This window comes from Coturnix japonica, chromosome 2, assembly GCF_054131305.1.
Source record: "Coturnix japonica strain WE chromosome 2, WE-NBRP24, whole genome shotgun sequence".
NCBI classification, from domain to species: domain Eukaryota; kingdom Metazoa; phylum Chordata; class Aves; order Galliformes; family Phasianidae; genus Coturnix; species Coturnix japonica.
In genome coordinates this window covers 97,048,917-97,063,692 of record NC_140664.1, presented here as the reverse complement: position 1 = coordinate 97,063,692, position 14,776 = coordinate 97,048,917, and the positions used below count along the sequence as shown (strand labels likewise).

Below are 14,776 nucleotides of genomic sequence, written 5' to 3'. Positions count from 1 at the left end.
GATAGATCATAGCCAATTAGAATCATAGCAAGGGGTGTTAGGTTTCCTTTGATGATCAGTATTTCTTTCAAACAAATAACTGGCTGATTTCTCAAAAAAAAGCAGTAGGGAGATGGGTAGGCACTGTGGAAATTTCAGCCACAAAAAATCCTCAGCCCAGACAAGTGTTTCAGGCTAAGATGTGAACACCTATGCCTGTAGAGCAACTGATATTGAAGTATGTGGACCTGGGACTGCCACCTGAGAATGTCCCTCTTCTGGCGTGTTAAAACCCACCTGCTACTAAAGAGGATGAGCATTCCTCAAATAAATTTGGAAGCCAGAAGAGTCCAGTTTCTAGCTGGGACAGAACAGTGTCTGCACCATCTTCAAACAGGTGGCCTAATATGGAAGGGCTGCTTACTTCTCAGAGAAAGCTTCTCATCCTTTCCCTTATCTTGCCAGTGCTTTAGACTCTGTTTCCCAATAGAAAGGGAAGGTATTCTAAAAGGAGTCAAGATTATGTTCACATCAAGTCAACTGTCAAACCCAGATGCCAGCAGTGCACCCAACACAATACAGGGACTGAGAGCTGTTCTCAACGCATGTACAGCTCACATGCATATAGAAGGACAAACACTGTGGGAGAAGAAATAAGCAAAACTAACAGAAAATCAAATAATTCCTAGGATGATCAAACTTTCTGTAATTCAGCCAACCTAAAAGCCTGTGAGAGGGCAAATTTCCCAGAAAAGTTTCCGAGGAAACAGTATCATCTCAAAGATGTTTGAACGGGGAGGATGAGTTATCCTATTTAAGGGCTTAAAAAAAAAAAGACTTAACTCTGCCAGTAGGAAACATCTTCATTGCTTCCTTTAGAAAGTTTATCATACTCTTAATCAACGAGTGTACTGCACTGATGTCCATAGAAGTAATCCAGACTCAACAATATCATCCCTTAGAAAGTGCTGTCTTGATGGGCAGGCTTTATATGTTTAGCAAGCTTGAATTTGTTGCACTCCATGTTTCCAGTGGATTCTCCCATATGTCACAGCTGATGTAAAAGAATATATGTCCTGAGAAATTGATGAGCTAACTAACAAAAGCTTGAGAACAGTCTTCTTGCTGTTCTGATGCTGCACAAATTTTTGCAGCAGAGGATCACAGCGTTGATTTTTATCTTAAATCATAAATAGTTGCTTTCTGTAAAGCCTTTGACAGCTTGCCTTGGTTAGTGTAGAGGAATATTCTACAAGATGACAAAGCAAACATATGCTCAAGGATCTGTTCAAGATGCTAATTGCAACAGGGCATGAGGACAGGTGTGGGAACACAGCATAGCGAGCTACTTTCAGTAACAGAGACGATCAGATTCCCCATAGGTTTTCTGAAAGTACTCTGTAATACTATCAGAGACGGGAATGAGAAGAGAAAGCAGAACTGGCAGCATTTTAAGATATTTTACACTGCTGCAAGACAGCGGGGAACCCTGGTTCATAAAGTCGATCAACGTTATCGTTTCTTCTCTTTGAACACTCACAGCCAGAACAGAAGCTTTGCCATCCTGTTTCTCCATCTGTACACTGGTTCCAAATGAATTGCCTGCACTAGTGGATGCTGAAGAGAGTAAGTGCTTCCACACCACAAAACAGTGCTTTTTTAAAGAAAACCTTTAAAATAAAACCATGGCCATCTGTCAGGGGAAAGCACAGATATGCTTTTAACCTCCAGAAATCTTTGCAGACATTGACTAATTAGCCCTTGCAACATAAGAGGGCTGATTTTTTCCCAATTTAGAGTGGGAAGTCAGCAGGGGCATCTTGTATCCCGGGGCAAGAATTAAGGCTCCCTGTGAGGCAGGGATATTGCAGTCTTTTTGTAGTGGCCAACAACACTTCCAAGTGGGGTGTGTGAAGTTAGGCACTTCTAACCCTGCTTACACACTCCTGATAAATGAAAGGCTTGGTTTTTTTCCACAAGTGCTGCACATCCAGATGCTCCCATTGATTTTATAAATACTAAATGTCCAACTTGAATAGGAGTTGCAGGTGCTCAATCCGTTGAATGTAATGCCATTAAAGAGGGTGTGAATTAGAGCAACTCAAGTAAAGTGTCCGTCCATTTGTTAGCTGAACTGGAAAATTCTTCCCATGCTCTAAATCCTTTTGAGTTGATCTGAAAAATGTTTTCTTTTTAATCAAAATAACTCCTTATCCTATGCATTTTTATTCTGTGTTGAATAGAACACTCCATTATACTTTCTGCGTTGCTTCAAATAACAAGAACTTTAGGCAGCTTCGGACTTGAAAAATCATCAGATTTCCTCTATCATTTAGAATTGCCAGATTAAAACCTTCCCCTTTGTACATATATATATGTACAAATATATATATACTGGTCACACTAGCAGAATGATGGTTGCTCTCTGGTGAGAGCTTTGGATTCATGGTCTGCTGGGGAGGCTCAGGACCCACAGCCTCCATCCCTTGCCCCTTTGCTGCAGGTTATCAGCTTTGAAGCAGAGACTATTTGCTGGGGAAAAGATCACTGAAAACAGAGGTGAGAATTCTTAAAAATGGAATGTAGGAGAAATGTAATGCAGTGCCCATGAAAAATGTATACATGGTCTGTAACTTCTGCAAGGTCTCGACACTGACAGTTGTTGAATAAGGTGAAGAAGGCAAAAAGGGAAAGCCAAAAGGAGGTGTGAAAAATGGATGATATAAGTATTCCAGAGAAACACATTGACACAGAGGTGTGCAAGAGTGGTTCATCCCTCCACTGGGTTACAACACAACAGAATATTCCCAATGTGAACTCAGCTCTTCAGAGGAACATAAATGAACCTGCAGTCCAATGGTGGTGTAATTGAACATATTGCTTAAGTCTTTGCAATTTCTCTGCAGATTCACATATATTGCAGTGGATTCTTTTGAAAACTGCAGTCCAATTTTGTGTGTGTTTGTCCTATGTGAACTAAGTGAATGCTATTTAGGATATGAAGGTAAAGAATATATGTTCAAGGCTTAAGATGCTCAGATGAGTTCTTTGTAAACAGCTCTGATGCCTAAAGATTTTATTTTTATTTTTTTTTTGCCATGGGTAAGAAATGGTTTTCAAGCATGAACAACACTGAACATCAAGAAATGTGCAAACTAAAGTATGACAACAGAAAAAAATATTTTATAGGCAAAGTGATTGTTCGTAATAATTAAATAATAAATGCAGATAAAGAAAAGGCTAAGTGCAAATGCTGGAATGCATTTGGGAGTGCACTGTACAGCTTCTGAAGCTGCTGGAGAGCCACATACACACATGAATCCATCACCACATTAGCAAAGCAGCCATCCAGGGCATCTCTGAGCAGTGAGCTTGCACTCTTCCTACCACTTTGCTGCCAACAATTGCTTTTTATCAATTAGTATTAGGAAAGGATTAAAATGGAAGGTAGAACGAATAGTCTCTTATTTGCAGCAAGGAAGCCACAAATCCATCAACAGCCTTGTGAATGAGCCCTTGGGAGGGTTTATTTGTGCAGCAGTATTCTTTGTGCTTCAGTTTGGGACAGGAAGATTTGGCCTTGATTAGCAGCAAAGCAAGCTGTGCTTTGCTGGAGAGAACGTTGTTACTTCTGTTACACTCTATATTTGCCTGTTTTCCCCCTGTGCCAAAGCCCATGTTCAAGAGATAGGAAGGCATTTACCCTCAGTTTGTGGGTGCTGAGCTGCATCCATAGCTTATTGCAGTATAAGTGACACTGCTGTTACTCAGGAAGATGGAAAGGTTTTTTAATATTTAAGATCACGTATTAGCAGTACGTGATGTGGTTGGCATCCCTCAGACCTCAACTGCACATACAACACAGCTGCTCAATTGATTAAAATAGGCTGCTTTTATCAAATATTAATCCACTTAGAAAACAAGCTGACTAAAATCTGGTGAACATTCAAGGTTTGTAGCCTGTTGAAGGAGTGGACAGCCCCCCAGTTTTGTGCCTTTTCACATTTAAGTGTTCTATGGTTTATGCACTGTCCAGTGATGTGATTACCTACAAATCAAACAGAATGGTAAAGTGGTGAAGGAGCAGAAACTTCAATCAAAACGTGCTGAGTTTCTTCACAAGGTTAGGATTATTAATAGTAACTGTGCTGCAGTGGTATCAAGAGACCCTACATGAAACTGGAGCTGAAATTTGTGTTACCTACAAATAGAGAGGGAAAAAAAAAAGAAGTCTTAGAGAAGTTATAGCTTAAATTAACAAAGCTAAAATAAAGTTTAGAACAGAAGGAAAGAGCAACCCAGTGTAGGAAATGCATTCCTAAAGCTGGTATGGTTCACCCACAATTGTATGGGGGATTAAGGGCTCTTGGGGCAATTCCCCAACTGCCCAGCTCTATCTTATAAAAAGGAAGAAAACAAGATGAGTAAGGAAGATATTGACCCTTACATGTGGTCAAAACAAGTAGGAGGCTGTATCATAATACGTTAATCTAATGACTGACATAAGGAATGTCACTGTGTTGTGGAGAAGAAACACAAGATGCAGCAAACAACTCATGTTATGTCTTAAAAACGTGATTAGAATTTCTCTTCTGTTTTCTCCAAGGACTTTTTTTACTGTCTCTCCTTCTAGCCAGCTCCTGTCAGGCATCTGATCTTGGAGCTACAGAGGACCCAAGATCCCTTGTCACCTCTGTGAAACTCTTCTCACTCATTACTCACGAGCTGCTGGTGTTGCACAGGGCAAGTGGAAAGTATCTGCCAGCATCCAGGGACAGGTGATTGGCAGCATGTCCCTCTCACAGGCACTGATGGAAGCGTTTTCCTGGTAAGATTCAATGTCACGGAAAGTCAATGGTCTGTAAGCTAAGATGACTGCTAATCAACTGTAGGTAAATCACTAACCACTTGCTAGTTCAGCTAGTTAGTTGAAGATGATCCAGAACTTTTCCTACAGACGGGAACCTATGCTGGTTTATTGGAATTTAAAGGGATGTTCAGAACTATCAGGATCAGCTGCCCCTGCTGCAGAGCCTTTCCCTAAACCACAACCTGCCCCTCCCCTAACACAGCTCCATGCCATTCCCTTGGGCCCTGTCGCTGTCACACAGAGCAGAGCTCAGCGCTGCCCTCCGCTCCCTTTGTGGAGCTGCAGCCGCAGTAAAGCCTCCCCTCAACTCCACTGCTCTGCGCTCAGCAAACCCAGGGATCTCATCTGCTCCTCCACGCATCTTGCCCTCTAGAGCCTTCTCCATCTTTGTAGCCATCCTTTGGCCACAGTTCCAATAGTTTTATGTCCTGCTTGTACTGTGTACTTAAAACTGCACACATTACACCAGTGCAGTGGAGAGAAGCCAACAGAAGTTGCCTCCATCTGCAGCTTGCTAAGCTTCAACATTGCATTGCTGTTTGTCTCATTTTTAAACTTAACGAAATTTTTGCTTTTCCTAGGTTTTTCTCCTTCAAACAAAGTGACAAAATTACAGATTTATTGTTCATGAGCTCCTGAAGAGGTACTTCATAGGCATGCATGAGTGTAGAGCAGCAAGAAAATCGCAGTCAGAGCAGTTTGTGGAGATCTGTTTGTCTGTAACGAAGAACAGTAGGTCATTGGCATGACAACTATGACAGCCATTCTTGACCTCTTCATTTTCCTGCTTTTATATGCTTGGATTTCATAATTGGTGCGATGATTATAAATATTACAGCTTCCCTATCATAATTCTTAACAATTTATTTTATTATAAATCTGCCCAGACGAGATGGTAATGAGTCCATAAAAAGATCTAAACTGCTCGTTAGAATAGCATCGTTCACAGGTTAATTAAAACATGCCTTCTATGTGAAGTATTTATTTCTTCATTAAGCTGGCCATTCTGCAAAGGCTGTCTTCTTTTCTATGTATGTTTTATACAAATGTATATCCAGCGACAGATTTACAGGTTGAATAGATACACTAAACTCAGTCATAATAACGCTCACATCATTAGGGGCCTTGAGTACTCTTTGCTGGATGTTCACTAGATGCGTGCATGAACATAAAATTCCTACACATATAGGCCTGCAAGAGCAAACCGCTGACTCTGCAAGAGTGAACTGATGACTACAGTTTAGGACTGGAGATTTGTGAGCATGCTGCAGTTTAGAGAAATAAGCTTGAATTTTCTGATACAGTTCATTTTTACTGAAGTCACTGTGAATTTAGGTCAGATCTTCAAGACCTGTACAGAAATATCTGACAGGTCACAATTGCATGTAGGCATGCAAATGTAAATGCCCTTACTTGGACACAAGAGACAGCTAGCATTGCCATAATAAAGGGAAACTGATCTGTGGCTTCTAAAAAGACCAAATGCAGCAGTACTTCACATCACAGCTGGCACTTTGGTATGCTTAAAGGTTATGAATAAGATTCTTTAGTAATCGTACTGCATACAATTAAAATATTGATATTATTAAGGATGATGCATAGAGCCCATAAGCACAATATAATCCATCCATCCTTGCCAATGAGCTTAAGAGAAACCATCTTGGATAATCAGTGCCTCAGGAAAGCTTGGCCAGAAATACTGTGACAAAACTCTGCTTTCCTCCAAAATTGCCAGGAGCTCTTTCATCTCAGGATCTAAGGTTTTCACTGGCAAAAAATGACTAATGGCTGTGATGCTCTCTATGTTCTGGGACAGCCACACTGAGGTTTCCCCAGGCTGGGTTTCAGCAGGTGGCTGGCACCCCTGTGCTATCCTGAGATGCTCCTGTCGTCAGAGCGCTAATCAGGACACCAGTCCTTCCTGGATTTACTTTTTTTTTAAGGTTGCAGATTAAATAGCCGCATCAATTAAAATGCTTAATTCTGTGTGTTTTCTGTTCCTGCACTCCCTCTTCTGGCTTTATGGAATTATTTAGCAAACTTCTTATGCTCACAACAGCAGAACAACTCCAGTAAGTTATGACACAGCACAGTTAGAACAACAGCACATGTTTGGCAGCAGACACCATGGGAAGGACTGCCACTAAATAAATTAGAACATGACCACAGCATCCACACACTTCAGTAAATACACGTTCCAAGCAAGTTTTGGAGAGAAGAAGCATAGTGCTATTGGAGCAACAGTTGCAATGCTGTCAGTGGGTGAGCAGGGGGCTCACTGGGCCATTAGGAACACTAGAGATGCTTTGATAAGTGGCTTCATAACACAAAATCATAGAATCCTTAAGGTTGGAAAAGACCTCCAAGATCATCAAGTCCAGCTGTCAACCCATCATCAATATTGCCCACTAACCGTGACCCTCAGTGCCACATCTGTGTGTTTCTTGAACACCTGCAGGGATGGTGATCCCACCACTCCCCTGGGCAGCCCGTGCCATTGCCTTACCACTGTTTCAGAGAAGAAATATTTTTCTAAAGTAATATCTATGTGGACCTTGTATTTTCAGTTTCAGACTTTTACCTTAACAAAGCAGTGGAAGAAGGTACTTTGAAATGTATATTCATAGGAACCAACACATTCCAGTCTGGCTTCTCTGTGGATTTTACCACTGGGGGAGGGCCCAAAGCCCAGTTGCTCTGATGAAGAGTCTCATAACTGTGGGGAATTCCTGCCGTGGAGATGCCTCAGATGCTATGCAGAACCACACAGTGCCTGTGCTCCGCTCTTATAAATACAGCAGCGCGTGGCTCAGGTGAGTCATGCCACTTTCTGCCTCACGCTCAATTAATTGCTCAGAGCTCATGTACCGTTACGTGACATGTTGCAGCCTGCAGGACTCACTTTTGCCAGTTCTTGTGCCACAAGTCTTTCTTGTGACGGAGGTGCAGCCCTGTGGGGTGCCTGCGATGCTGGGGGGCCAGGAGCCTCTGAGCACCGCTGTATGTCACCGCTAGCAGTGCGGGGCTGGGCGGTGAGCTGAGGGGCTCCCAGCCGTGCCACTGCCGCCCCCTCCCGGCCGGGCCGGGCGCGGTTGTGCTCGGGGTTCCCCGTGTGGGGCTCGGAGCTGCTCGCTATAGGGTCGGGGCGTAGCGACACGCGTGGCAAAGTGCCCGCCGCGGGGCCGAGCGGCGGTGTGGGTTCTGATGGTGAAAGGAAGTAAACCAACCGTGCTGTAAAGGCAGGGAGGACAGCGGGAGCTCTCAGCAGGAGCCGTGCGGGAGGAGGCACAGCCGTGGCCGAAGAGAGGCGGCTGGGCCCGTCCCGTCCCCGCAGGTGCCGGAGCCCCGCGGGCTGCACATCGCGGCCCGGCCAGCAGGAGGAAGGAAGAGGAAGTGCGAGCGGCGGCGGCGGGGGACCGCGGGTCCGGGGCCGCGGGATGGGATAGCGCCGCTCGCCGCGCTCCAGGGTGCCGGGGAAGGGGGCACGGCTGCGGCTGGCTCCGCTCAGCGGCAGCGAGCTGCGGGCACGGGGCTGCCCGCTGCAGGAGGTAGGCGGGCGGGCGGGCTCGGGGCTGCGACGAGCGACGGGACGGGGCAGGGCAAGGTAGGGCGGGTGGCGAGCTCCGCACCTGCCCGCAGCGGGGTGGGCACGGCGCCCGGGGGAGCAGCGGTCGTTGCCGCGAGGAAGAGGAAGCGCAGCCCGCCGGTGTCAGAGCGGCGCGGCCTCGGCCAGCAGCTGCGGGCGGGGGGCGGCCCGGCCCGCCCGAGGGCCCCGCCCGCCGCCTTGCCCTGCCCTGCCCTCACCGCCGCGGGCCGCCCCCGGCGTTCGGAGGCCGGCAGCGCGGGGCGACCGGCGGGGGCCGCGCACCTCAGGGCGCGGGGTGAGTGGCGAGCGCGGGCGGCGGGGAACGTCCGGAGGCGGCCGGCGGAGCACGGCAGCAAGTGCGTGCAGCGGGCGGGGGGCTCGGGGCGGCACGCGGCGGGGCAGCCCCTCCTCTGCTGCCTCCTCCTCCGCCGCCGCTCGGCTCCGGGGAGCGGTGGGGCCGCTGTTGCGAAGTTGCGGTCCCGGCGATAGCGGTGATGGATTCGGGGGTTTCGGGCTGTGCTGCGGTGAGAGGCGGTGGCTTTGTGCAGCCCGGTAGGGCGGGTGGGTGTCGAGTCCCGAAGGCTGTGAGTGTGCCTGGCAAAGAGCCTTCGCAAAGTTTATTTTGAATATCTTTTCCTTACAGAACTGAGACAACTGTCCGGCTCTCCCCTGAGAATGGCATAAAGTAAATATAGGAGTTCCTGACAAATAACAGTGAGTACATTTCGAATCAGTGCTGTTTTGTTGTTAACTTTATAGGAATAGCCCATAACCTGCTGGTACTCAGGGTGTGAGTGCCAACGATAATAAGAGTGCAGGAAACCCACCGCGTGTTAATTGCCTCGGTATAAACATGGTTGCCTGTAGGCTGCGTGTCGTGATACACCATTCACGGTGCAGTTTCACCAAGGGATGTTTTCAGATATGTTCGTAAGCAAGTAGGTTCTCTGTGACTGTGTCCTCAGCTGCCTGATCGCCCCATGTTAAAATATTTATCTTTGGTGAAGAGGGGAAATTGAGTAAGAACTGCACAGAGCCCAGTGCTGCTCTATGGGGACGTGGTTTCCTTCTCTTCCTCCGAGCTGCTCTCCTCCTTCCCCAAAGGCACAGACACGCGTGCCGTGCCGCCTCAGCTTCATTATGTAACTGTGTGGGCATTTATGGATCTGTCACCATTTGTGTCCCTTCCATCCTCTGTGCTGTTCCTGCCTGTCTGAGGGAGTTTGTGGAATACTGCTGCACAAGAAAGGAAAAAAAAAATGTTTTAATTTTCATGCAGTTCCTTCAGTTAGAGCGGCAGGTTTGCTTGCTTGCTTTGAAGGTCGTCTCTCCTTAATTACCCCTTCCCCCTCCTTTTCTGAAGCTGTGTAAGTAGGTGGTAGGCAGCTAATCTGATGGCCGGCACCCAGAGAAGGAGGAGGAAGAGCAGCGGTGGCTGCTGGCTGGCAGAAGTCCCTCTCGTGTGCTGTCAGGAAAATACCATAACACACATTTCACAGGGCTCTTAGAAGCAGTGCAGCAACTTTAATTCACCATTCAGAAAACAGATTCCTGTGGCTAAAGCATGGAGTATAACAGGTGTTAGAGATGCTGCTGTCAACGTGATCTGTGGGTCCCTGTGTGCGAATGGGACATTTGGAGATGTACCTGGTGGGCAGATGTTCCTGCTGGGAGGCTGCATGAAAGAAGTTGGTTTACTTTTGTCTCTTTTGTAATCCGTTTGATAGCGCTCCCTTCTTTAGCTCGCAGCTTAGGTATGTCATTGTCTGAGTGCTGTATAAAGAACAGGAGGAAAAAAATGAGGAAGTTTATATCCTTATTGTTCTGCTGTGTTGTTTTTTTTTTTCCCCCTAATGTTCTTCACATACCAGGAAAAACTTTATAGGTATTCAGTTCAAACCAATTTTGAGTGGACAGGAAAAAATCTTCTTACCTACTTATTTTGTAACAGTCTTATGAAAGTATCTGCAGTTCAGTAGTTGTGATTATATAAAGAAGTACCCTGAAAAAACCTTATAATGCCACATAGCTTCTACATGAAGGTGTAACTGTTGCTGAACCGCTGCTGTGCGCAGGGCACTTCCTGACAGCAGAACCATGCTGCTGCAAATTGCAGATGGAGTAACGCCGTGCTCCACCCTTCCTTCCGCCCTTTGTTTTTTTCTACCTCATAGGAGCCTCTTTGATTTTGAGGTTTGGGCCCACAGGCTTTCTTTTGCACAGTGTTCAGCCTGCGAGGTAAAGTTGGACTGTGATCTGTTTTCCATCCTGATAAAGAGGCAGTATGGTTCCCTCGTTCACAAGATGTGCGGCTTTCTTCTTCCGGTGCCACAGATGGATGTGTTCAGTGGCAAATGGAGAGGTTTAATGTCTGTAGATGTGGCTGGAACAAGAAAAATGTTTTCACAGAGTTCTGCATGTACACCTGCGTGATGACATGTGGCACATCCCAGTCCAGCATCAGGTTTCTTTGGAATAGTTTGCCAACCCACAGCTTTTCTAATTGTCTGACTTTGAAACGAGGATTTGCGTAGGATTTTGATGAGGCCACTGATTTTCCTCTTTGTGACTTTACTATCACTTGGTTGTTGATCTTCTAGAAGTAAATCATCTTCTGTAAAGTTTGGTAGCTGTCAGGCTGTGGTGCAGATGTGCAGCATCTCATACTAAAAAATGTTTGTAGAAGATGCTGGGAATTTAAGTACCCTGGAGACTACAAAACATCATGTACCCATAGAGCTGGCAGAAGTAGCACTGTCCCTAGTGGTTTATTCCATGCATAGCCATGCTGAGGTCCGGCAGGCTTTCTTCCCTACTGCATCCCTGCGCTGCTGTGGATTTGTAGTGCTGAGGGGATGAGTCTTCCCTTCCAGTCCTGCTATTATCCTATATAAAAGGAGATTTTGCAAAGATGCTTTCTGATTATGAAGTCACTGTCGTTTGATCACTTGTGGCTTGAAAATAGAGCGTGACTTTGTAACAGCCATCAGACCACCACTCAGTATGTTCTGAATGAGATGTTCTGAAAAAGACCATTGCATTTGTGGCAGCAGGAATGTGCCAAGTACACGCTGTTAAACTTGTGTCAATTTAACAGCACAACTGTTTAAAAGCATTTCGGATTATTTTCCTTCTATTGGAGCCAGACACTTCCCCCCCCCCCCCCCTTTTTTTTTTTCCTTCTTTCCAAATATAATACTGGAAAAAGAGCGAGACGCTAAGATTGATGGGCAGAAGCCAGCAAGTTGGCAAGTACTTGATAGCAGGGATCATCAGAGGTGATAATGCATGTGATACTTTGCGCAAAACAGGCTGTATACTGCTGGTGTTAGAAATTTACATTTAAGAGAAGAATGGGTGAAGAATTGCAAAATCACAGAGCTATCTTTCAGTTCACGTTTTTCCATTGAGATATTTGCAAGGATTTGGTTTTGTGGTGTCACTTTTCATTATTGCAACCATTTCAAGACACAGAGATAGGGTGTCACATAGCCTAAAGTCTTTCTGCTAGTTTCCTCCTTTTCCTGGTCACTTACCATTTAAGAGGGAGTCAGTGAGAAGTATGTGCCCCAAGGGATGGTTAACAGGTTGCCTTTTATCTCCATTTACCCCTGATAGAGGGAAGCTCCGCTGGTAGCCTGATCTCAGCCTGGTGCCATGTAGGTAACACCCATCAGTAAATCACTTGTGTTTCCAGCTGCTGAGTAATTTGGATTGTAGAGGATGTGCTTGTGGTTATGAGCAAGGTGAGCACGTGGCACTTGTTTGCAAACTGTTGGAAATGCATCAGTGTATTTCTCCTCATGTGGTTTTCCATTGTGAGACTTCGGGTTTGACCATGCTGAAGCTGTTTCCAAGGGCTGCTGGAAGGGGATGTTGGCTGTGGAGAGCATTAGGACTGGACAAGCTGTTCCTCTGTTCAGGAATAAACCACTTTGTGAAGTGGCTGAAGCTGTGACTGTTAGAGGTACCCCTAGAAAGGTGTTGTAGCTTGTGTGCAAGTGAGCTCCCTTTACTACGTTTCTAGTGAGCAGCCTTTGGAGTTCCTTAGTAAGCTGAGTATACTGCTTGAAGACCTAATGCAAACATGGCAAGTAACCCACTCTTACTGCTTTGTAGGACGTAGGCCTGCTTTGCTTACTGCTGTTGCTGCTGTGCCCCATTTGCAGTGAAGATAGAGCTGCAAAGCTCCACAGGTGCCAGCACAAGGGAGGTGTGGGAACCAGCAGTGTGAGTGCTTAGGGGAGAGATTGCGCCTTTCAGGTTGAGCAAGGTTTATTTGAAGTGTTTGTGAAACGGCATCTTCAGTAAAGCGGCTTAGAGGGAGGGGAAAAAATGTTCCCAAACAGATCTGTTACAGCTGTGCCCTTATCATACATGTTTTTTGGACTTTTGTTTCTGCTTTCCTTCTGGTTTTGTTTGATCTATTAATATTTCTCCCTATCACTTCTTATTGCAGATTTCCCATGCCTATTGTGATTCTTTATTCTAGCATCTTTGACATATTTATTTACATATTTATTTATTTATCTATCCCTGTTTGCTTGTTTCTCTAATGCTGGTCTGTCCTTAAATTCTTTCCCAGACTTCCCTTAGCTTTTTCCATCTAACTCAAGATTTGCAAGAAAACTGTGGACTGCAGTGTCTGTCACCTCCTATGTTCAGAGCTCAAAGTATTTATTGTGTAGTCCTAATTTATGGAGGCATAAGAAGTGTAAAGTTGTCTGAAATAAAGTGTTATCAGTAACTGAGTAATTTCTTAGTAGCAACATGATTACTAGTATGATGAAATCCAGCTTTTTTCTTTTCTTTGCTGTAGTTTCTCTAACTGAAAGGGAGAATGGGTCACTCTTCCAAGAGAACTTCAGATTCTAGAGATGCGATGATTTTAAACTTCCATTCTTTAACAGAGCAGGAAATGCTTGCTTGAAGCTACTCTAATCTCTGAGAGCTTTTTGCAAAACAGAGCCTCTGTGAGTATGAACAAAATAGTCCATATGGACCTTTTTTCCTTAATGTATGAAGCTGACAACTTGTAGATCAAGCACATTCAACATTTTGACATTAGACAAAAGGAGGGATACTCAGCATATGTCAGCAGGCACAAATAATGAATGCTGTCAGCTTTTCAGCCTTCCTTCTTCAGCTGACATTTTAGGTATGGTTCCTGGGTCTAGATGCTTCATGCTGTTAAAAGGTGTTTTTCTTACTGCTTGTAGTCAGCTTGATGGTAAAAAAGAGCCAGGGCTCCTAACTTATTCTATTAGAAACTTACCAAAAATTGAGTCCATTCTGTGAAGTTGAGCATGTAGCTTTTTTCTCCTGTGGCAGTACTCATGCTATAAATAAAATGTATGTTTTTTGTACTTATTTGCTGAATGTATCAGTTTCTTCTGATGTTGATTCTACCTTCTGTGTATGCATAGGAACTGCTGAATCATGGTCTGAACCTCTGATTGACCACCTGAGGCAAGCAGTGAGTCAGCCATGGGAGCACAGGTGAAGGCAGTTCAGCTGTGTGACCAGGAGGGGCTGCACCTCTCCTAGACCCCATTTAAGGGGTAACAGAAGATGCCTAAATATTCTGAAAGTAGGAAAATGGCTGTGGGCTTTTGTTTGTTTTTTACATGATCTAGTTGAAAGAATTTTTGCTGTGTTTTGGAGTGACTGGAAAAAGAGCTTGCTTTTCAGTGAGCTACAAAATGTGGATGGTTTGGTATTCTCTTCCATGGGTATAGAACTATCTTAACTAACTGTATATTCTTAGTGCATGCATGAATTTTGGCACTTGAATTTGTGGTCAGTCAAAATAAGACTTACCTGTTGCCTTCCTCTTCAGCCAACATACAGACGTTGTGTTGAAGTGTCCAGAAGAGGTGTTAGAGCTGTGTGAGTCTTGGCTTAGATGCTTTTGTCTGGCTAGACTGGCAATCTGCTGGACAGGCTGTTGTCTCTCACTGGAGTGACAGTGGTGGGGGAGACTTTCAAATGCTGCTTCGTATTTTAACAAACAGAGTAATCTGTTGAGGTTGAGCCATGAGGAATTTATAAACATTCACATAATACCCTCTGGCCAGACAATACACTTGACTTGCACATTTCCTCCCTAATAATAAAGAGAGAAATATGCTTATGACACAGGTTGGTTATAATGCATTTTTTACCGTTGGTGCCAATGCATATATTTGTTGCATTCCAGTACAGTCTTTTTCATTTCTTTGCTTTCTGGAATACAATTGCACATTAGTTTTCATAGCAACAGTTGTGGCTTCAGCTGGAAATTGAAACCTGATAAATGCTGGCTCAGTGCATGGACTATTGGACAAACTCTTTCACTAATT

General features: G+C 44.9%; 1 protein-coding gene across 14 annotated transcripts in view; it reads left to right on the top strand.

The window, feature by feature from the left end:
- The first annotated feature begins 7,517 nt into the window (after nt 1-7,517).
- The window catches only part of ELMO1 (engulfment and cell motility 1), a 274,013-nt gene continuing 266,754 nt past the window's right edge, over nt 7,518-14,776 (top strand). For 3 of the 14 annotated variants that reach the window (XM_015854221.3, XM_032442433.2, XM_085538122.1), the window contains exons 1-2: nt 8,671-8,730; nt 9,079-9,149. The gene's annotated coding sequence lies outside the window, so the exon portion shown is untranslated. Of the gene's footprint in view, nt 7,663-7,935; nt 8,398-8,670; nt 8,997-9,078; nt 9,150-13,861; nt 13,935-14,776 lie in introns of those variants that run through there. The other 11 variants (XM_085538117.1, XM_032442431.2, XM_085538119.1 and 8 more) reach the window with 11 other exon arrangements.